This window comes from Ursus arctos, unplaced genomic scaffold (genome assembly GCF_023065955.2).
Source record: "Ursus arctos isolate Adak ecotype North America unplaced genomic scaffold, UrsArc2.0 scaffold_22, whole genome shotgun sequence".
In the NCBI taxonomy this organism is placed as follows: domain Eukaryota; kingdom Metazoa; phylum Chordata; class Mammalia; order Carnivora; family Ursidae; genus Ursus; species Ursus arctos.
In genome coordinates, this window is record NW_026622897.1 from 43,937,468 (window position 1) to 43,962,147 (window position 24,680).

The 24,680-nt window shown below is 35.6% G+C and overlaps 1 protein-coding gene across 1 annotated transcript in view; it reads right to left on the reverse strand.

Annotated features, from left to right (window-relative positions):
* The window catches only part of LOC113269470 (ferritin light chain 1-like), a 54,742-nt gene that overhangs the window by 396 nt on the left and 29,666 nt on the right, over window positions 1–24,680 (reverse strand).

Here is a 24,680-nt window from a genome sequence, read left to right on the forward strand (position 1 = left end):
TAGTTTCAGGTGTTTTGCTCCAAGGTATTGAGGTTTCTTAAGTGGATTCCTGAGCTCTCCTGGAGCTATTTTCAGTCTTGAATAGTTGTGTGATTATTGATCTCTGTAGGGGGATAGAGGCTGAGGTCTCCTTCGCCACCATTTTGGTGACATAACTCAGTTAAATATTCTCAATACTAAATCCTTTGTTGGACGTGTATAGAACAAGTATATTTTAGTCTGTGGTTTGCTTGTTCTCTTTTAAATGATGGCCTTTGATGCATAAATTAGAAGGTTTATATAGTTTACCTTAACCAATCTTTTTCTTCATGTTTTAATGCTTTCTCTGTCCTATTTACAAACTCTTTCCCTCTCAAGATTGTAAAGATAAAGCTTTTTATGTTTTCTTCTAAAAATCTTAAAATTTTGCTTTCAAAATTTATGTCTTAGATCTATTTGGAATTTGTTTTAATGCATTAAGGAGTGAAAATTTGTGTTGACTTACTTAATTGGTCGAACAATCCACTATCAATTTTTTATTGCATATGCTGTGTGCAGTGCAATGTATGCTTTAGGAGATATAATTCCTTCCCTAAAAGAGAGAGATGGAACCAACATCATACCAGGTTCCATCATACCATCGTACTATGCCCTACTTATATATTCTGTTAAAGCCTAGCAACTGTCCTGGTAGGTTGTTGTTATTTATCATCACATGTGGGCTTGGAGTACAGAAGTTCCCTTCTCTAAAGGGAAAAGTTCATTCTGTGTTGTAAGTTCGAATCTTCCATCTAGGAAATGGGGCTTGAGATGAAGCTTGAAAAAAATGGGAGAATCTGGTAGGATGGAATGAGGTAAGGATTGACAGAAATATCAAAAGGGTTAATAAGCCAAAGCAGTATAGGTGGAGAGATTTTAAAACTAATTTGGCATTAAGGATGGAGGGAATTGAAGACTCATTTGGCTTTAGTATAGAATAATTATGGGAATTGAGACTGGGAATATAGGTTGGATGTTCATTTTAATTCAGTACTTACGGAGAACTTACCATCTAGTACATTGTATTTGCTAACTCTTTCTTTGCTCTTTTTTTCATACAAACTACATCTAATCTATCAGGAAGTAGTTTAGAAGTATCTTCAAAATCTGATTATTTCTACCACTTCAACTAGTTCCACCCTGGTCCAAGTCATCATTCTCTCTTATTTGTATTATTGTAATATCTTTATGCCTGGTCTCCTTGCTTCCTGTCTTGCCTCCCTTAATTTCAACAGAGCATACAGAGGGACTCTGTTAAAATGTAAGTCACATCACTCCACTGCTCAAAACTTACAAAGTCTTTACAATGGGTTATAGCACCCTATACAACTTTTGTTACCTTCCTGACCTGATTTGTTTCTCTCTTCACTTAAGTCATTCTCCTCTAGCCACATTAGCCTTCTTTTGTTCTTCTTATATGTCAGACTTTTGGACTTATTTCTGCTGCCTAGAATTTTCTTCCTTCAGATAGCAGTATAGTTTGCTCCTTCTACTCTTTTAAGTCTTCAAATATGACTGCTATGAGGCTATCCCTGATCATCCTACTTAAAATTGCATTGTTTCCTCATTGCACTTCTTATTCCCTTCTCCTGCTTTGTTTTCCTCTAAAGTATTTGTCATATTTGACAGTCCATATTTTGCATCTTTGCATCCCAATAAAATGTTAGGGGTTTTGTTCCTACCATATCTGTAGCATTTAGAACTTGCTGAATGAATGAATATAGAGTGTTGAATGCATATATAATGGCTTGTTCATCAATCAGAAGTGTTTTGAGCATTCTTTTCATTTCAGCTCAACATATATATCAACTATAATAATCCTCATGCCTTTCCTTGGAATATGCTTCATTTATTCATGCCTCTTTGACTTGGACTGTGCTGTCCTCACAGCCTGCATTGCCTTCCACTTACTTCCACACTGAAATCTCTTACTGACCATTTAGGGGAGGGAAGCGGGGGATTGGGATAGGCCGGTGATGGGTATTAAGGAGGGTATATATATATGGGTATATATTGCATGGAGCACTGGGTGTTGTATGCAAACAATGAATCATGGAACACTACATCAAAAACTAAGGGTGTACTGTATGGTGACTAACATAACATAATAAAAAATTTAAAAAAATTAAAAATAGAGCTACCCTATGACCCAGCAATTGCACTACTGGGTATTTACCCCAAAGATACAGACGTAGTGAAGAGAAGGACCATATGCACCCCAATGTTCATAGCAGCATTGTCCACAATAGCTGAAATGTGGAAGGTGCCGAAATGTCCTTCAACAGATGAATGGATTAAGAAGATGTGGTCCAGGGGCGCCTGGGTGGCACAGTGGTTAAGCGTCTGCCTTCGGCTCAGGGCGTGATCCTGGCGTTATGGGATCGAGCCCCACATCAGGCTCTTCTGCTATGAGCCTGCTTCTTCCTCTCCCACTCCCCCTGCTTGTGTTCCCTCTCTCGCTGGCTGTCTCTCTCTCTGTCGAATAAATAAATAAAATCTTTAAAAAAAAAAAAAAAGAAGATGTGGTCCATATATACAATGGAATATTACTTAGCCATCAGAAAGAACGATTACCCAACATTTGCGGCAACATGGACGGGATTGGAGGAGATTATGCTAAGTGAAATAAGTCAAGCAGAGAACGACAATTATCATATGGTTTCACTCATTTATGGAACATAAGAAATAGCAGGGAGATCGGTAGGAGAAGGAAGGGAAGAATGAAGGGGGGGGTAATCAGAAGGGGGAATGAACCATGAGAGACCATGGACTCTGGGAAACAAACTGAGGGCTTCAGAGGGGAGGGGGTGGGAGATTGGGATAGGCTGGTGATGGGTATTAAGGAGGGCACATATTGCATGGAGCACTGGGTATTATATGCAAACAATGAATCATGGAACACTACATCAAAAACTAATAATGTACTATATGGGGACTAACATAACATAATAAAAAATTTAAAAAAAAAGAAGCAGTGGTGTATATATTTACAATGGAATACTACTCAGCCATAAAAAAAGAAATCTTACCATTTACATCGATGTGGATGGAACTGGAGGGTATTATGCTGAACAAAATTAGTCAGTCAGAGAAAGACAATTATCACATGGTTTCACTCATATGTGAAATATAAGAAACAGTGCAGAGGATCATAGGGGAAGGGAGGGAAAACTGAGTGGGAAGTCATCAGAGAGGGAGAAAATCCATGAGAGACTCTTAACTATAGGAAACTAACTGAGGGTTAGTGGAGGGGAGGAGGGTGGGGGGATGGGGTAACTGGGTGATGGGCATTAAGCGGGCACGTGATGTGATGAGCACTGGGTGTTATATATAAATGATGAATTGTTGAACTCTACATCTGAAACTAATGATGAACTATATGTTGGCTTATTGAATTAAAAAAAAATAGACCCAGTATGATTAGCAAAATGAAAATGTAACCTACAGAATGTGGGGAAAATTTTTGCAAACCATATATTGGAATATGTAAAAAAACTCATACAACTCAATAACAAAAACACACACAAAAAACAATTCAATTAAAAAAATGGCAGAGGAACTAAATAGACATTTTTCCAAAGATTTCCAAAGGGCTAACAGGTACATGAAAAGATGTTGGAAAAAAAGAACGATGTTGAACATCACTCATCATCAGGAAAATGCAAATCAAAACCACAATGAGATATCACCTTAATGAGATATTATATTGTGTGTGTATATATATATATTTATATAATGGAATATTATTCAGTCATGAGAAAGAAGAATATCCTGCCATTTGTGACAACATGGGTAGATTTCAAGCCCATTGTGCTAAGTGAGATATGTCAGAGAAAGACAAGTACTGTGTGATATCACTTATATGTGGAATTTATACAATGTCAAATATATTTTAAAAAAAGACCCAGTACAAATGCTTCCATTTGGGAGCCCTTAACAATAATCCTTCCATTCTCAGGCATAATTTTTCTTTTCTTTATGGTATCACAGCACTCACTTCTATTACATTCTATTCTATCCAGCCCCCCTCCAACTTCTCCAGGTCAGAGAACTATATGTTAGATTGTTAAATATTTTACTTGTCCTAATGCATGGTAGGTGCCTTATGCAGAGTAAATTAATAATATTTTTGAAAGAATAAAAGAAACAATATAAATAAGTTATTAAATTAGTGCTGGAGATAGACTTTAAGAATACTTTTCTGTTCTTTTATGATCTTGTTGAGTAAGGCTCATTGAGCTATCTGGAGTTTGAAGTTTGAAATATCTACCATATTACTATTTTTTGGCACTTGAATAGTATTAAATGATATACATAGCATGATTTGAAGCTTTTCCTGTAGCACAGAGATCACTTGGTGAAAATGATATATTCCAGGTAGAGGTGATCAATCCTGGTTATCCAAGGGGATTGTTACTTGTTTAAGATTTAAAATGCTAATTTTTATTGTCTCTTTTTCACTCTCCAAATTGTATATTTATGTGTTTTATTTTCATCTTTTCCATGATCTTTTTTGCTAAAAGCCTGTCTATTCCCTACCCCTTATTTATTTATTTATTTATTTATTTATTTATTTATTTATTTATTTATGATTTGAAGAGAAATAGGAACGTGGGGTTTGTCTATTCTGTTAGTCTTTTCAGGAAACCAGGTTTTAGTTTTGTAAATTTATCCTTTAAAAATTTTCTGTAGCTTTGATTTCTGTTTTACTGTTTTCTGCTCTTTATTACTTCTTTCATTCTGTGTTCTTTGATTTTATATTTTTCTTCCTTCTTAATGAAGATACTTTGCTAGTTTATATTTGGCTTCTTTTCTTTTCTAATATAAGCATTTAAAGATATAAATTTTCTTCTTAGTGCTACTTTAGCTCTACACTGTCCAATATGGTAGTTATGGGGCTATTCAAATTTAAATGAATTAAAATTAAATAAAATTTATTTCCTTACCTGCATTAATCATGTGTCTATAGCCTTTGTGTCTATTTGAGCAGATAGACAACTGTTTTATCACTGCAGAAAGTTCTATAGAACTTTTTAAAAATTTTTATTTATTTGATAGAGTGAGTGAGCACTGGGAGGGGCAGAGGGAGAAGGAGAGAGAGAAACTTTAGCAGACTCCACATGGAGTGCAGAACTTGATCTGACCCTGAGATCATGACCTGAGCTGAAACCAAGAATCAGGCGTGCTTAACTGACCGCACCACCCAGGTGCCCCAGTTCTACAGAACTTTTATGTAGAACTTTTTATAGACAATGTTGCTCTATATCTGTGTAATTGTAATTGAGAAAAGAACTCAAAAGAGCATAGTTTCCTCCCTGATATATTTTGTAAGTTGGATTTTTAGAAGAGTTCATTTTTTAGAAAATTCTTTAGAATTTAAAAATCTGTCTTACCCTTTAGAACAGCACAGCCCATCTTTGTTTCCTGGTTCACCTATCAATTACTGAGAAAAATGGGTTTTAAAACCTCACCGTGATTGGGAGCTTGATAATTTTTTCTTGTAATTTTGTCAAATTTTGCTCTATGCATTTTGAGGCTGTTGTAAGATATATATAGAATCAGGTTATTTTTTCAGTTTTTGTTTTATGCATTGAGAGATCATGTTGTAAAATAAATATTGGTTCAGGCTTGTTCTATCTTCTTGGTAAATTTTTCCTCTGATGATTACATACTTTCTTTTAAAAAACTTATTTATAACTTTAATTTTTTAAAAACACATTCTTTACCAATAATAATCCTAGCTTTGAAGTCTATTTTAGCTCATACCAATACCAATGTAACTATACAACTTTTTTATTTAACTTTTTCATGAACTGCCTTTTTCACATGTTTGCTGCTAGCTTTTCTTCATTATCATACTTTAGGTATGTCTTTTGTAAGCACCATATAGTTGGATTGTAAAAAAATATAACAATTTAATATATCTTTTAAGTATCTAATTGTTCTTTTTACATTTATTGACGTTTCCCATTTGTTTGGAATTATTTCAACCATCTTATTTTTTTTGTTTACTAATTTTCCTATGTTTCCTTTTCTTTCTTGCACTGTATTAGATTGATTATTTTCTTTATTCAATCTTCCTTTTATTTATTTAGAAGTTGTGATTTATTTTCTATTCTTGTAAGACTTATCCTTATATTTTAACATGCCAATTTGACTCAATAAACTCTAAATTCAACCAATATCTCTACTCTTTTTCTTAATCATAGAACACTATCTTTTTTATTTTTTCTATCTTCCATACATTGTCTAATATATTATTTTCATCTTGATTTTTAAATCTTTAAAAAGTGCTCATTATTTTAATACTTTGCTTTTATAGTCAAAGCTTTTTCAAATGTACTCACATATTTACTAATTTATTTCTTCATCTTGGGCTCTTCTTTGGTGTTCAATTTATATCTTCATTAAGTATTTTCTTTAATAGTTGATTTTTTAAAGCAAATATATACTAATGGTAAACTATACCTTTTTAAAATCTGTTTGAAACTGTTTTTCTGTACCTTTGTTTCTGTACCTTTGAATCATTATTTAAGTGGGCATAAAATTCAGGATTGATAATGATTTTACCTTATTATGTAGATATTATCCTATTATCATCCAGTGTCTGTTGTTGCTCTTAAGATGTTATATTCGGTAAAGGGTTGTATCCAAAATTTATAAAGAACTTATACAACTCAACACCCAAAAACCAAATAACCCAATTAAAAAATGGGCAGAAAACATGAACAGACATTTCTTCATATCCAGATGGTCAACAGACACATGAAAAGATATTGAACATCACTCATCATCAGGGAAATGCAAATCAAAACCACAATAAGATATCCCCTCACACCTGTCGAAATGGCTAAAGTCAACAACACAAGAAAAAGCAAATGTTGGTGAGGATGTGGAGAAAAAGGAACCCTCATGGACTGTTGGTAGAAATGCAAACTGGTGCAGCCACTTTGGAAACAGTATGGAGGTTCCTAAAAAAGTGAAAAATAGAATTACTATATGATCCCAGTAATTCTACTACTGGGTATTTATCCAAAAAATACAAAAACACTAATTCAAAAAAATAAATGTACCCCTATGCTTTAGTGTAGCATTATTTACAATAGCCAAATTATGGCAGCAGCCCAGTGTCCTTCGATAGGTGAGTAGATAAAGAAGAAGTGGTATATATATAATGGAATATTACTCAAGCATAAAATAGAATGAAATCTTGCCATTTGCAACAACATGGGTGGATCTAGGACATATAATGCTAAGTGAAGTAAGTCAGTCAGAGAAAGACAAATACTATATGATTTTACTCATATGTGGAATTTAAGAAACAAAACAAACAAACAAAGGGAAAAAAAAGAGACAAACCAAAAAACAGACTCTTTTACTATAGAGAACAATGGTTACCAGAGTGGGGAGGTGGTTACCAAAGGGGGGAGGTGGGTGGATTGATGGGTGAAATAGGTGAAGGGGATCAAGAGTACAATTATCTTGATGAACACTGAGTATTATATGGAATTGTTGAATCACTATATTGTACCACTGAAACTAATATAACACTGTATGTTAACTAACTGGATTTTTAAAAAAATGTCGTATTGCGGTTCATTGTAGGTAATTTTATTTTTTATAATCTAAGATTACTTTAATAATTCTTTGCCATTGGTGCCTACATTTATGTGTTTATTTTTAATTTTGTGTGCTTATTCAACATAAAAAGTTATATCTTTTCATAAACTCTTGAAAAATGTCTGCCTTTAGTTTCTTTAAGAGTATTACCTCTCCCACATTGTTGCTATTTATTTTCTAGGACTTCTCTTAGGTATATATTGGACTTTATCATTCTAACCTTCGTATTTCTTAACCTTCTTTGTTCTTTTTCTCGTCTTTATTGCTTTGTATTGCATTGGGGTAAGAATATTAAATCTCTTTTTTCTATTCACTGGTGCTTCCTTCAGTATTGTCTAACCAGTTTTTAACCAAAGCCATTGAGTCCATTGAGTTATTATCAGTGACTACATATTTTCATATCTAGAACTTTTCTTTGATTCTTTTTCAAATTTGCCTATTTTTTTCTTCATGTTGTATTATTTCTTCCTTATAGTTTTATGACTTATTTTATCTTTTTACACAGTTTAAATACTGCTATTTTATGGCCTATTTCAAATTGTTCTCCTTTCTCAAGTTCCTAGGGTGCTCATCCTTCTGTTTGATATTTGCTATCTTTCATGGTAAATTATATTCCTATGTTTTTGTGAATTTAGATTTTAAATGCTAAGTTTTAAGAATCCAAATTTATTGTGGCCGATGTCAAAGATATTGCTGCCTATGTTCTGGTTTAGGATTTTGATGGATTCCTGTCTCACATTGAGGTCTTTCAACCATTTGGAGTTTATCTTTGTGTATGGTGTGAGAGAGTGGTCAAATTTCATTCTTTTGCATGTAGCTGTCCAATTTTCCCAGCACCATTTATTGAAGAGACTGTCTTTTTTCCACTGGATGTTTTTTCCTGCTTTGTCAATGATTAGTTTCCCAAAGAGCCGAGGGTCCATTTCTGGGTTCTCTGTTCTGTTCCATTGGTCTATGTGTCTGTTTTTGTGCCAGTACCATGCTGTCTTTGTGATCACAGCTTTGTAGTATAGCTTGAAATCCGGCAACGTGATACGCCCAGCTTTGTTTTTCCTTTTCAACAATTCCTTGGCGATTCGGGGCTTTTTCTGGTTCCACACAAATTTAAGGGCTGTTTGTTCCAGTTCTTTGAAAAATGTCATTGGTATTTTGATCGGGATGGCATTGAAAGTGTAGGTTGCTCTGGGTAGCATAGACATTTTAACTATGTTAATTCTTCCGATCCACGATCTTGGTATATCTTTCCATCTTTTTATGTCTTCCTCAATGTCTTTCAAGAGTTATTTGTAGTTTCTAGAATATAGATCCTTTACGTCTCTAGTTAAGTTAATTCTGAGATAACGTATGCTTTTTGGTACTATTGTAAATGGAATGGATTCCCTAATTTCTCTCCAAATGCAAGAGAAACAAAAGACAAAATGAACTTGTGGGACTTCATCAAGATAAAAAGCTTCTGCAGAGCCAAGGAAACAGTCAACAAAACAAAGAGGCAGCCCACGGAATGGGAGACGGTATTTGCAAATGACACTACGGATAAAAGACTGGTATCCAAGATCTACAAAGAACTTCTCAAACTCAATACACAAGAAACAAATAAACAAATCAAAAAATGGGCAGAAGATATGAACAGACACTTTTCCAATGAAGACATACAAATGGCTAACAGACACATGAAAAAATGTTCAAAATCATTAGCCATCAGGGAAATTCAAATCAAAACCACATTGAGATACCACCTTATGCCAGTTAGAATAGCAAAAATGGACAAGGCAGGAAACAACAAATGTTGCAGAGGATGTGGAGAAAGGGGATCCCTCCTACATTGTTGGTGGGAATGCAAGTTGGTACAGCCACTCTGGAAAACTGTGGCGGTCCCTTAAAAAGTTAAAAATTGAGCTACCTTACTATCCAGCCATTGCACTACTGGGTATTTATCCCAAAGATACAGATGTGGTGAAGAGAAGGGCCATATGCACCCCAATGTTCATAGCAGCAGTGTCCACAATAGCTAAATCATGGAAGGAGCTGAGGTGCCCTTCAACAGATGACTGGATTAAGAAGATGTGGTCCATATATACAATGCAATATTACTCAGCCATCAAAAAGAACGATTTCTCAACATTTGCAGAAACATGGACGGGACTGGAGGAGATAATGCTAAGCGAAGTAAGTCAAGCAGAGAAAGACAATTATCATATGGTTTCACTCATTTATGGAACATAAGAAGTAGGAAGATTGGTAGGAGAAGAAAGGGAAGAAGAAAGGGGGGGTAAACAGAAGGGGGAATGAACCACGAGAGACTATGGACTCTGGGAAACACACTGAGGGCTTCAGAGGGGAGGGGGGTGGGGGAATTGGATAGGCCGGTGATGGGTATTAAGGAGGGCACATATTGCATGGTGCACTGAGTATTATACGCAAGTAATGAATCATGGAACTTTACATCAAAAACTAGGGATATACTGTATGGTGACTAACATAATTTAATAAAAAATTATTAAATAAAAAAATAAAATTTATTTTTATTATTGTGAATGTAAACATGAGATTTCTGCAGCAGAGATTAAAGCTATTATTTCTTATATCAGTTAGTTCTCCTTGCCCTAATTGTTTCCTCCTTCCAGGGTGGTATGTTGAGAGTCAAAGTCACTCTACTCTGTCTGTACTACAAGAGAGGGACCCTGGAATTATGAATCTGGCAGTTTATATAGGATTGTTTAAACAGCTGTGGCACTCCTGGCACTCCCGGCACTCTGGTAGAGAGAGGAAGAGAAACCTCATCTATCTAATGTAAACAAGAAAGGGAAGAGGAAAGAAAGGTTTCTGGGTTCTTACTCTTTGGAATGTGAATACACATCTCCAAGGAGAAAATAAGACTATTGTCTCTGGGTTTAGAATGCCTGGTATGTCTCTCTGTTTTAACCACCTTTGAAATCTAAGCACAACTTCTCAGGAAGTAAATCTCTAGGAGCTCTCTTACTGTCTATCTATTCAGTCATCATTTAATTTCTGGCTGTAATCTAACTCAGGGTCCAGTAAAATTTGCTCGGAAAGTCCTAAACCTGTATAAACATGAAAAATCTCATTTCCTGACAGTAACATCTTCAGTGGAACTTGTTTTCCGTCTCATGGGAACCCCATGTGGCCTAGTTTATAAGAATTTTCATCTGAAATGGTTTTGTTTTTCTTCTCCCCAGTGTCCCAGGGATATCACCAGGCCAGGATTATTATTTTTTTATGTTAAATTATTGGATTGGGGATTTCTATAAAAAATGGGTAGTTTAACTTGGTTTTTATACATTTATAATTTCCCATTAGAGAATGGGAGCTTTCTTTGCCTTGTGGGTATCTGCCTTGTGGGGTGAAAATGTTCAAGCAGAAGGAATAGCAAATGTGAAACTTGATGGGGTTATTGGGCAATGTGGCTGGAGGGGGAATCAGTGATGGGCAGAATGGCAAGAATGAAGTTAGGGGTGTGTTGGGAATTAGAGCTAAAGTAAGGGCTTTGGGTTCTGCCCCAAGTGATATGTGAAACCACTGGACGGCTTGGAATGGAAAAGGGTTATTATCTGACTTTTGATTTAAATGGGTCACTTTCACACAAATGGTTGTATTAAGGATGGGTTATATAGATGCATAATTGGTCGGATTATCATATTCAATACTGATTCTCTTCGACCTGGCCTTTGAGAAAGAAGGTGACTTCTTTTAGAGCTCCATGGAAACCAAATACTTAAGGCAATCAATCTTGGTAGAACGCCAAAGAGCAAAATAGGTCACTAGTCTGTAACATCATATGATAGCAACTACAAGCTTGCTACACCCTGGGAAAAAGTATGTTCTCCTAATTAAAGAATGCTAACATGGTAGAAGAGGGTTGAAGACCAAGTTTCTGCCATGACATAATTACTATAGTTGGATCTCTTTGTAATCATACCAGGGTAGAGATTGGTGCTTCCCTAATTAGGTAGCTTAAAAGCCCTACAACCCAATGGCTGGAATTTGATGTCCAATCCTGTTAGATCCTTGTTCATTACTTCAGAACTCAGTGGGCAAAGGGCAACTCAGACACATGCTACTACTCCTTTCACTATGAAATTCCTGCAATAAGAAGTGTTCCAGAAAGCATGGTGTCACATTGTTTGCTCTTGTTTTCATGACTGGGGGCTGGAGGTTAGGCTAGGAGGTGGAGTGTGGGTAGGAGCAGGGAGAAAAAGTAGCTATTGAAATTACTCAGGTGAGAGATGATGGCTTCTTTGACCAAGGTGGTGGGATAGAGTTGGTAAGAAGCAGTCATATTTGAGCTATATTTAGAAGGGAGAGTTGATAGGATTTGCTGATGGATTGAATGTGAGAGAAAAAGATCATTTATAATAGTTTCATAGTTCTTGTTTTTCCTACTTAGAAGAATTGAGTTTCCATTTATTGAGGTGGGAAGAATATGCACATGCGATAATTACATGTTTAATGAAGTATGAAGGAAAAAATGAATAGAAGATTTAAAAAAAAGTGTATGAACAAAAGATCCTGTACCATCAGCATGCTTTTGGTAACTAAAGTATAGGTCCAGCAAGGCAGGGACTATTGTATTCACCATTGTATATCTGGCAGCTAATATAGTAGCTTGTATATATAATGCAACCTGTCTGTCTGTAACTCTGTTTTTCTCTCTCTGTGTGTATATATATATATATATATATATATATATATATATATGTATTTATACATATGTCTCTCTTTCTCTCTCTCACTCCACACACACACACACACACATGCACGCACACACATGCACACACACGCATGCACACACACACACACACTTTAAATGAAGGAATATAGGAATAAAGAGATGGATGCACGTAACATGCTTTGCTTTTTAGGTGCTGCAGAAATTTCACAATGAATACTGCTTGCTTGGTGCCAGTTTAAGTCTCTTTTTTGGGACTGATGGAGACTTAAGCTTTGCACTTGTACTTGTGCTTATGATCTTACCATAGCATTATAACTTAATGAAATTAGTTTTTCAATATTTAATATGGCAAATATTTTTTGTCTAGAGGAACTTTACTGTATAAATGCTGCAGAGAGCTAGAAATTATCACTCTGTTTTTTTTCTTCTCCTGGTAATAATAATTCTTTATCTTTTTAAAAACTTGCTTAGAATTTATGAATTTATGAATATATTCACAATTGTATGAGGCAGGCAGGGTGAGCATTATTAATCATTATTTTAGCTAAGAAGATCTGAGATCAGAAGAATAACTTGACCTAGATCACAGAACTAGTAAGCTATGATGCCAGGATTTAAATTGAGTCTGTAGCTATTCACCTAAAGGTTTCTGCCTCTTAACCAGTTGTAGTAGTAGTACTAATACCAGCATTTAAGACTAAGCACTTTGTGTTCTACAGAGAGATCTGTGACATACTCAAGGAGATGATGGAGTAGAGGACAATGGCTTGAATCCTGGCCTATAATTTCTTTTTTTTTTTTAAAGATTTTATTTATTTATTTGACAGAGATAGAGACAGCCAGCAAGGGAGGGAACACAAGCAGGGGGAGTGGGAGAGGAAGAAGCAGGCTCATAGCGGAGGAGCCTGATGTGGGGCTCGATCCCATAACGCCAGGATCACGCCCTGAGCCGAAGGCAGACGCTTAACTGCTGTGCCACCCAGGCGCCCCTCTTTTTTTTTTTTTTTAAGATTTTATTTATTTATTTGAGAGAGAGAGAGAGAGAGCATGAGCAGGGGTGGGGGAGGAAGGAGTGGAGGGGCAGAAGGAGATGGAGAAGCAGACTACCTGCTGAGACCCTGAGTTCATACCTGAGCTGAAGGAAGATGCTCAGCTGAGTCACTCAGGTGCCTCAGCCCTACAGTTTCTTTACCAGGCTTTTTTATTCATTTCTATAAGATTCGCTTTCCTTATCTGAAAAAACAGGTACAAATCTACTATCTCGAAGGGTTCCTGTGAGAACTGAATAAGGTAGTATATTAAGTACATAGTATAATGCTTCCTTACAGAAAGTATCAAGATAATAGAGCCTGCCATTATTATTATATGCTCCGGTGCTTTCTATCATCACTGTCTCTGGTATGGTTCTCTCTCATGGAGTAAATACCAATACCTGGGGATGATTTTTTTTTAACCTGCTCCCACATTTCTCATCTCACTTATCGTCCTTTTATCTCTCCTTAACCTTACATGGTGTATTAATGTGCTGTGAATATTCTGATGCTTTCTCTCTCCGTGAACATTATCTGTTAATGATACCTCACAATTCTGAAGGATGTTCAAGAAAAGCACAGTATTGCCTATTTTTCCTCTGACTAAATTTTCATTTTTTACCAGTTTTCAGTTATTATTGACTAATTCTGTATGAGGCCCTTGAAGCAAAGAATATATCCAATCTGAAGTATTCCATAGATCATCTGGATTGCTCTATAGCGTGAGCCACTCCAGCCCCAAATTCTGTATAAGGTGAACATATCTAACTAGAATAGTTTCCCCCGTCAACTTTGGCAATACTGTCTATATGCTCTCGTTTAGTTCAACAAACATTTATTGGGTCCCTACTGTACCAGTTGGGAATTACATTCACCTGCAAGTAATAGATACCTCAATATTGTGCTTATGAAATGAGTTTTTTTTTCTCTTTTGAAACAAGAAGTCCAGAGGAAAGCAGGTTGGTACTGATGCAGTAACTCTATTAGTTTATCAGTTTCTCATCTTCCTACTGTCTTTCAGTTCTACTGCTCATAACATGTGGCTTTTGTCCTCATGGTTGTCATCTCATTATAGCAAGATAGCTACCACACATGCAAATTGCCAGGTTGGAAGTGTAAGAAATAAGGAAAAAAAATAATTGGGAGCATTAAATGAGGGAAAAATAAGATCTTCCCTTGTGCTTACTGCTCAGAACTGAGTCACAGTTACATAGTTCTACTACCTGAAAGGCAGTCTAAGAAAGTGAATATTTTAGCAGAAAAAAAAATGGGAAAAGGGATTTTGGGTAGGCAGCTGGCAGTGTTTATCACATCTGTGTTTTGCTTAATACTGGGACAATATAAAGATAAATAAGTCAGAATTTTTTTCTTTTCCACAGTCAAGGGAGAAAACATGGAAAGAAATTATTATGAAAAGATATAATACTGACAAATTGATAATAATAGTTGAAATGTGGTATGATGGGAACACACAAGAGGAGAGGAGGGACTGAATCAACCTTCAATTTTGATCAAAATCAACCTACTGGTTACTGAATGTTCTAATACTCTTGGGGATGCAAAGAAGATTAAAACATATTTCTTCATTTTGGGGAGTGTGTTAGTTTTCTAGGGTTGTCATAGCAAAATACTGGAGACTGGGTGGCTTAACCAAGAGAAGTTAATTTTCGCACAGTTCTAGAGGCTAGAAATCCAAGATCAAGGTGCCAGCAGAAGTGATGTTTGGTGAAGGCTCTCCTGTTGGGTTGTAGACAACTGCTTTCTTGCTGCGTGCTCATGTTACCCCTTTTATGTTCATGTGAAAGAACAAGCTCTTTCATCTCTTTTCGTATAAGGACACTAAACCTATCTGATCAGGCCCCCACCCTATGACCATTTAACCTTAATCACTTCCTTAGAAGTTCCATCTCTAAATACAGTCTTACTGGGGTTCAGGGCTTCAACATATGAATTGTAGGAGGACACAAACATTCAGTTCATCCCAGGAGTTTATCACATGCTTGGCTGACATCTCCCCTCTGCAGTGTCCATGTCCTGAGGCTGTGTGTGGCTTGGAAAAGTGAAGACAGTAGAGACAGTGGAGGTCAAAACCAGGGAATATTCTCTCTGGTTTAAGTAAACACAATAAAAGCACTGAAATATTGGCTGAGTCCCTCCATCTTTGGTCTCCCCAGTCACAGGAGCTCAAGGACTTCTCTTATTCTCCCAGCATTGCTGTGCAGAACTGCGAAAGTGGCAGTCACTACACACTGAAACTGTGTGTAATAGACATCACCCAGGAAACTGCTAAGCTATTTTTTGACCAGTGTCATGTTTTCTTGTCTTCCCTTTCCTTATAAAAATAAGTTTTGTCACAATTGTCAATACACCTGAAAGGAGAGAATAATCTGTTTTCCCCGTCAACTATATTCTTTTCTCTCTTCTATTCATTTTGGCAAGCATCCTGACATTCAAATGGAGTATATAATAAACTTGAGGCTGAAAAAGGAAACCAAGAGAGGAAAGATGACAGGAAAGGTGTTTTACATCAAGCAGGGAGAACAGATTTTAATATATATCTATTCTATAGCCTTTCTGTCTTTATATATGCTGGATTCTGTAGTGTGTATAACTTCCACAGGAACCCAAGACCAACTAAAATAATTGCTATTTCTTGATGAAGAGTACATTAGGAATAGAAGCTGCTAAAAGAAAAATATCTTTGGGGCAATTCTTTGAAAAATTACCCTTCATTTTCTAGTGAAAGCTAACAGATAAGCACCACCAAAAATTAAAACAGAGCAAAGCAAAATAATCCAAGCACAAAACATGAAACTCTAAAAGCATGAAACTCTAAAATTCCAACTGCCCCTCCTAAATAAAAACTTAACCACCAGCATCACCAACAACAAACCTCCCAAATACATATAAATTATAACACACCTAATCATGCTGTCAATGTATAAAAGCAGGAACTTAACTCACAAGACTCTTCACAAAGAGCAGGGAACTAGAGCTTCTCTTGAGGATCTTCTAATGGAGAACAGCTGTGAAGAAATTGGAGCAGAGACAAAGCAAATTGATTAAAATATTGAAAAGTGGAGGATGATTTTGTAAAATAAAAGAATGACTTTTCCAACATGCAAAGATCTTGAGTGAATTTGTATGATATAAAAGGAATTATCACCAATTGTTTTCAGTTTCTATAGGGAACAACATAAAAACAAAGTAAAACAGTAAAAAAAAATGCACTAGGTGCTTACTGCATGCCAGGTAGTGTCTTATATACGATATAAATATTATTGAATTTCATCTATTAAATTATCACAATAATTCTATGAGTTAGATATTTTTACTGTCCGATTTAATAAATGTGGGAATTGTGGCTGAAGGGTGTTTAAAAGCTTAAAGGAAGTTATAAATAGTAGCAAGTTGTAGCATCAGAATCAGAATCAGAACCATGCAAAGAGCCGTGGAAAGAGTTCTGGGCAGTAGAACTAGAAATGTTAAAGCTTCGAGGTCAGGAAAAGTTTGGTATGTTTGTGTATTTGAAAGATAGCCATTGCGGCTGATGTTCAATAATGACCCTGATGAGATAGGCAAGGCTAGATAAGCTTGACCTTTCTTTTATGCCTAGTAAAGAATTTTGTTTTTTAATCCATGGGCGTTAAGAAGTCTTTAAGCAGGAGAGTGACATGATCCAGTTTAATATTTTAAGATCATTCTGGCTGTTGTAGATCAGGTGGGTGTGTGGCTGTTGCTGAGTGAAGAGTGAAATCAATTATCTGTTGCAGTAATGTGAGTAAAAGATGATGGTGACATAGTCTGGTGGTGAAGATGGAGAAGTGGGTAGATTCAAGATACATATATTTTTAGGTAGTATATTTGAGATTTGGTGATGGGTTAGTTGTGGGTTAATGGTAGAGGGGTTGAAGAAGTTATCAAGGCTAAGTACTGGAGTTTTGCAAGAATAACTGGGTGGATGGATGTATCATTTGCAGATATGGGTTAGACTGAAAGATGAAGTCTAAGATGCGTGTTAGAAGTTCAGTTGGAGATATCATGTAGGGAGTTGGATATGTAGATTTTTGAACCTAAAAGAGAATTTTGGGTTGGCGATACACATTTGGGAGATGTTGGTATATGATATTTAATGCCATGAGAATAATTGATATTTCCTAGTATTACAGGATTTTTTCTCTGTCAGTTCCTGTGGTTCTTGGTCACGCCTTTTTGGAAGAATAAAGAGGTAGACCAGACAGAGTGGTGGGCAGCAAAGGAAGGTTTATTGAGTGATAGCAAAATGATAGTACAAAGATTCCAAGGAGGGAGGGGACCCAAGAGGGTTGCCACCAGAGTTTCTAAGTCTAGGGGTTTTTATGGGCTTGTTGGCAGGCTTTTAATCTGATTAACCCTCCCTACACTTGTCATCCAATCAGGTTTTTGTCACATGGGAAAGGGTGGAGGACTCTTTCCAGGATGGTGTAAAATCCTTTTAAGGGTGGTTTCCTTTTAGGGCAGGAGGCCCCTTGTCCCTATCTGCCTGCCTTCCAACTATCCTTCATCACTAAGAAGTGAGTTAGGAGAGGAGAGAATTGAGTAAGAGGGTTAGAAACAAACTCTGAACAGCTCCAGTATTTAGAAATAGGGAGGAGGAGGAACAGACAAAGGGGTTACAAAAAGAAAAACCAGAAGAATAGGAGGGAAACAGGTTATGGAGTTTTAGAATGTAACTCAGTTATAGTCATATTATGGAAGCCAAGAAAATAAAAGAATGAAAGAGAATTCAACTCCTTTGAAAGCTTCTGAAAGGTCAAGTAAAATGACTCATGGAAAACGGCAGATGAGTTTTACTTTTGTGAGTGTAGTTTTAATGTTGTGATGGACGTAAAAGCCAGTCTGGAGTAGGCTGAAGAGTGAATTGAGTTCCATTACCAGCAAAATTGCAGATAAGATGTCCTGAGAAAACCCCTGATGTAAAACACCTAGAAATACTAGATAGAAGAGCAACAGTAATGTTATTTGCACAGGTAAGCGCGCAAGTAAGTAGGAGAAATCCCTGGGGGCCAAAAAAGGAATTGGAAATCAGAGTTGTAGGTGGTTGCTGATATCATGGCTGTCCCTGAGAGCGTTTGCTGATTTTAATGACTCTAATGACAATGGCAGGGCTGGAGAAAAAGGATCCTTCCTCTCACACAGGTGGAATGGTATTTCTGAAAACCCACAGAAAGCCATGACTTTACCTTTATGATTCATGTGAGGGTGGAGTTGAAAATATTATATCTCTCTGTCAATTAAGGATGATAACAAGGCAAATCGTGTCTTGTGGGCTTGGCCCTGAGTAGAAAACAATATACATATCTGCCTTGAGAATTGATAACCACAAAGGCCTACCCTCATGTGACTTTTAGTTTAGAATTTGTGTCATTTTTGTGGTCTGAGTAATCCAGAGCTGAGAAAAATAAAGTTTTTAAGTAATTCTGGGTTGATAGCACTTTTGGGTGATTGGCAGAAGCAAACACCTATCATCCTTCAATGAATGCAGCTTCAATCCAGGCTTCACAATTTCCTCAGAAAAAACTTCAAGAAAACATGAACTGGGAATCCAGATTACAAAATTCATGAGAAATATGTCACCATGAGTGAGACTCAGAAGAAAATATCCCTAAACTCTTTGGGTAATGTTTAAAATGTTTAAATAAAGAGCGGACTCTCTAAGTATAAGAAGGGAACGAGATGCAGTAAGAGATGAGGCAGGTTAGGGATATACAAAATAGAACTTCTAAAGATGAAGATTACAATAATTGAAATAAAAAAGTTAATTAGATGTTAATGAGATAAGAGATGAAATTGTAGAAATTGTCACAAAGAGATGAAAAAACGTTGAAGAGAGATTAAGAGGCATTAGAATGAGAAAGCCTGTCCCTCTCGTAGTAGTTGCAGAAGAGATTAGAAATCATGTGGCAGAAGCAATTGGCAAGACCTGAATGAGAATTTTCCAGAATTGGTGAAGGACAAAATTCTCTGTTTCAGGAAGCACAGAAAATCCCAACCAAGAAAAATAAACATATTAGAAAAGAAGAAAGGATGGAAATTAATGGCCTGGGAATTTAGAAAGTTGGAAAAAGGACAGAATAAACGCAATTAATAGTAAAGAAGAAAATAACACAGTGGAAAAAACACTGAAAGAGAAAATAAACAGAATAAAGAGAACGTTAAGGTAAATCAGCTTCTGGCCAGTTTGATAACAGAGAGAGAGAGAGTGAGAGAGAGAGAATGAGAAAAAGAAGGTGGGAGGGAGGGTGGCGAGGGAGGAAAGAACAATTAAGAATGAAAAATGGGAACTACTTTAAATGTGTCAGTGTTTGATAAGCTAAAAGGAGAGAAAAGATCAAGGCCGTGTGTAAGTGATTCAAGTATTGGTGTCAATGTGTACTTATGGTCCTGTTTCCTTGAAAGCAATAAAGTCAAGATAGATTTGGAATACAGTGTCCTAAAAACCGTGCCCTTATCTGAAACTATTTGCCTGGGTCCTAAATAAAGGCTGCTTATCTGTGTCAAAGTGACTTAGATCCTCCAGGAAAGAGTGGGATATTTTATTCTTACTGATATAATTTCAAAAGCAGTCTCTGATCGTTTATGATTTTAGAGTAAAAAGTTTCTCAGTGAATGGAAAGCAATAGTCATTGAAAAAAAGGCGTTGTTATGACATTTTATAGCTACAGCATGTCCTTGGAAGAAATATTGCTTCCTATTAAATTTGCAGCTGGCTTTATCTGGGTCTATATTCCAGTTTTATGAATGACAGGGCAGATTTATTATGTCCAATTTTTTTTTTAACTTTTTCAGCACAAATCTGGTCTCAGGGCCTCTGCTCAACATTTGAAATTTCAAGGAGAATTGAGGAAATGTTAGAATATCAAATATAGTGTTTTAAAAAAGAAACTAGTAAACTTGATGTTGCTTGTCAGTATTCTTAGATTAGAAAGTCATTGATATCCTTTTCTCATAGGGTTTTTTAAATTGGTAGATTAGGAAAATTATTCCTCATCTTTTTAATATGTTTCCAAATGTACAAATTATTTTAATTTTGATTATCTCATTTGATTCTCACTATGAACTTCTTAATTTTCATATTAGGAATTGAGGCTAAGAAATGCTAAGGAACTTGCTCAGGGTCATGTAGCAGATTTATCTGTCTTTAAGGTACATGATTTACCCATTGCTCTGGGCTGCCTTCAAGTTGAAAGAATTCCTAAGAATTAGACATTTGGGAAGAAATTTGCAAGGAGGGGGGTTGATATCAATTTGGGAAATGATTGTGTGTTTTGTTTTGTTTATCTCAAAATCGTTCTTTTCCCCTCCCCATTTTTATTGATATACAACTCTAATTTCAGTTAACTTTCCAAAATGAAAATTCCCAAGCGTTCTTTGATTCTTGGGATTTCACCATGTTCATAGTTTTATTTGGGAACTTTAAAGCTTCAAATTTTCACATGAGTGTTTAGGGTCATTATTGTAATAATTATAATAAATAAATGTAATAAAAAATGTATGTAATAATAAATAATCATTACATAATAATTATCCTAATAATAAAAGCAAAATGTGTTTTTAGTTTTCTAAGGCTGCTGGAACAAATGACACAGATGGCATAGCTTAAACAAACAGAAGTTAGTTTTCTCACAAATCTGGAGAGTAGAAGTCCAAGATCAAGGTGTCAGCAGAGTAGGTTTCTTCTGAACCTTTTTTCTTGGCTTGCATATGGCTGTCTTCTGTCTTTGTTTTTAAATAATCTTTCCCCTGAGTGTATCTGTGTCCTAATCTCTTCTATGACACCAGTCATGTTGGATTAGGGTGCACCCTAATTACCTCATTTAATTAACTTAAATACCTCTTTATTTCCAAATATAATCAGATTTTGAGGTACTGGGAGTCAGGGACTTCAAAATAAGAATTTTGGTATGGGGGGTGAGGCACAATTTAGCCCGTAACAGATATATTGTTTATCATATTTCTGGAGTTTATTACAGTTATTACAGTTTGTTATAGTTTCTAAAACTTAGTATTTGTTGAATTAAAAAAAGGAAGTTAAATTATCAGGATGGGAGAAGTTTGAAGACTTGAAATCATCATAAACTTAAGATTTACTATCAGTCAACATACTGTCAGTTACTGGGACTCATTCTCCGTGTAGGGCTGATAGCTTAGGATGATCTTCAAACTTTTGGGGTAACCATTTCTCACTTCAGCCATTCACTTTTTTATCCTACCTAATTGATGTATTGTCAAAATTGTAGCCATCTTATTCAGCAAAGTGAAATTACCTGAAATAAGAAAACAAAGGGGCAGATTTCTCATATGAATAGTTAAATTTAGAAGCCAATTTAGTTACACATAAAAGATTAAGTGGAACAGCTACTTACTGATAATTACATTACAATTTGACTTTTTATACAATCAGTGAACATTCTGTTGTCTTTTCTCTTTCTAAATAATGTAACATAACTGTGATTCATTAGACTAAAAGGTTTTGTTAAAATAACAGAATGTATTTTTCTTTAATATAAAAATGTTTTTAATTAAAACTTTATCATTTAAAAATAAATTTATATTCTAGGGGCGCCTGGGTGGCTCAATTGGTTAAGCATCTGCCTTCAGCTTAGGTCATGATCCTGGAGTGCTGGGATCGAGCCCCAAGTCAGGCTCCCTGCTCAGCAGAGAGTCTGCTTCTCCCTCTCCCTCTGCCTCTCCCACCCACCCCGTTCACGCTCTCTCTAGCTTGCTCTGTGTCTCTCAAAAAAATAAAATCTTTAAAAAAACCAAAAAAATTTTTTATATTCTAAATTTAAAAAGGATATATATATATATATATATATATATGTGTGTGTGTGTGTGTGTGTGTGTGTGTGTGTGTATAGAGAGAGAGAGAGAGAAAGAGAGAGAGAGAGCAGTAAAAATACTTGTAAAATACCATAATGATGGATACATGTCATTATACATTTGTCCAAACCCATAATATGTACAGCAGCAAGTCTGAACAGTAATGTAAACTATGGACTTTGGGTAATTATAATGTGTCAATGTAGGTTCTTCAGTTGTAACAAATGGACCACTCTGGTGGAAGATTTTGATAATGGAGGAAGATATGCATGTGTGAGGGCAAGAGGTATGTGGGAAATCCCTGTACCTACCTTTCCCTCAACTTTGCTATGAATATTAAATTTCTCTTGAAGTATGAATGAAAAAAATATATATTCATATGCACACACATACACGTATATACCCCTTCCCCCCAAACTGAAGGTGCCACTGAGTAATACCTTTTGTAAGGTGGATCTAATTGGGACATAGAGGAGTTAGCGTGGGTGTTAGAGTTAGAACCATGTGGGTTTGCACTGTGGTTGTATTATTCATGCTGTATGACTTAGTTAAGTATTTAAGCCTTATAAGACGGTAAAATGTGAAAAATAGTATGCTGTCTCACAGAGTTGAAGTCAGGATTAGATGTTTGTAAAGTGCCTAGAACATTTACCTACTCAATAATTTACTAAATATTATGACTGATTATTATTTAACAAATTCATTTTCATAAGAATCTCAAAAGTTTATCATTATTATCATAAGTTGTTATTTTTTTAAAAAGTATGAGCAACACTTTGCAGTTACAAAAGTAAAATCCCACTTATTTCCCTTAGAAATATGTAACAAAATAATTTCCTTCAAAGTTAACAAATGGCACTATTATTTATTATGCTATTTAACAGAACTTATTTTGGATTTGATCTGTAAGCATGATTGCAGTAGAGTGTGCATTTTGTGGAGGCATGTTAACTCAATCAGACTTGAAATGCCTAGTGGAGTTAAAAGATCTTCAAATGTCCTCATTTTATCTTTAATGTGTCTCACTTTAAAGAGTTTATTGATTTATTTTAGAGAGGGAGAGTGCGAAAATGTGAGTGGGAGGGGGAGGGAGAGGGACAAGCAGACTCAGCGCTGAGTGTGGAGCCCACTTGGGCCTTGATCCCATGACTCTGAGATTGCAACCTGAGCCGAAATCAAGAGTCATCTGCCTAACCCACTGAGCCACCCAGGCTCCCCAGTATGTCTCACTTTTAAGTAACTCAAAACTGTGGAAAGAGCCAAGATGCCCATCAACAGATGAATGGATAAAGAAGATGTGGCATATATATACAATGGAATATTACTCAGCCGGCAGAAATGATGAATACTTACCATTTACATAGATGTGGATGGAACCTGGAGGGTATTATGCGGAATGATATAAGTCAATCGGAGCTAGTTATAATATGGTTTCACCCATATGTGGGATATAAGGAACAGGGCAGAGGACCGTAGGGGAAGGGTGGGAAAACAGAATGGGAAGTTATTAGAGAGGGAGAAAAACCATGAGAGACTCTTAACTATAAGAAATAAACTGAGGGTTGCTGGAGGGAAGGTGAATGGGGGGATGGGGTAACTGAGTGATGAGTATTAAGGAGGGCACATGATGTGATGAGCACTGGGTGTTATATGCAACTGATGAATTATTGAACACTACATCTGAAACTAATGATGTACTATCTGTTGACTAATTGAATTTAAACAAAAAAATAAAGTAACTGAAAAACACTATGCTAACACTTTATTTTTCAAACTGATAAATTCAGAATATTATAGTTTGTAAGATAAAATTTGTTATTTTTTTTAATGGGTAAGGGATCCTTTAAAAAACAAAGCCACAAGTTATAAGGGATGGGTTTTGAAGCAGCAAATGTGTGTGTGGCTTTGGACAAATTGTTGAATATCTCTGTGCTCATTTGTACAATGCGTACAGTGTACCCGATTACATAGAGTCTTTCAAGATACTGAATTCCTCAACAACATGCTGTTTAATACATAGCAAGTTTGTTGGGGAAATTGGTAAAGGTTAATCTATCATTATTTTAGTGTATGTAGATTACCTGGATTTATGTTTTATCTGTTCTTTTCCTTTGTTTATGAATCTCCTTATCAAACTGCATTTTTATTAATTTTCACTGTATTTTATTTTGTAAATTTCATTTTCTTTATTACTTTTAATACGTTATCTTTGGTAACTTTAAAATTTTTATTTCATTGGTTTTTATGCTTTTAATCTCTTTTAAGTTAATCAGATTTATTGCGTCTGTCTCTTCATTTAAAATTTTTGGTTTTTTGTTTGATTTAAAAAACCCTCATGTCTAGATTTCACTTTTATTTTTTGAAGTTTTTCCACTTTATTCTCATTCACTGTTTTCCCCTAAACATTGAATTTCTATAATTTATTTAATTTTTCTTTTTATATTTTATTTTGTGATTTG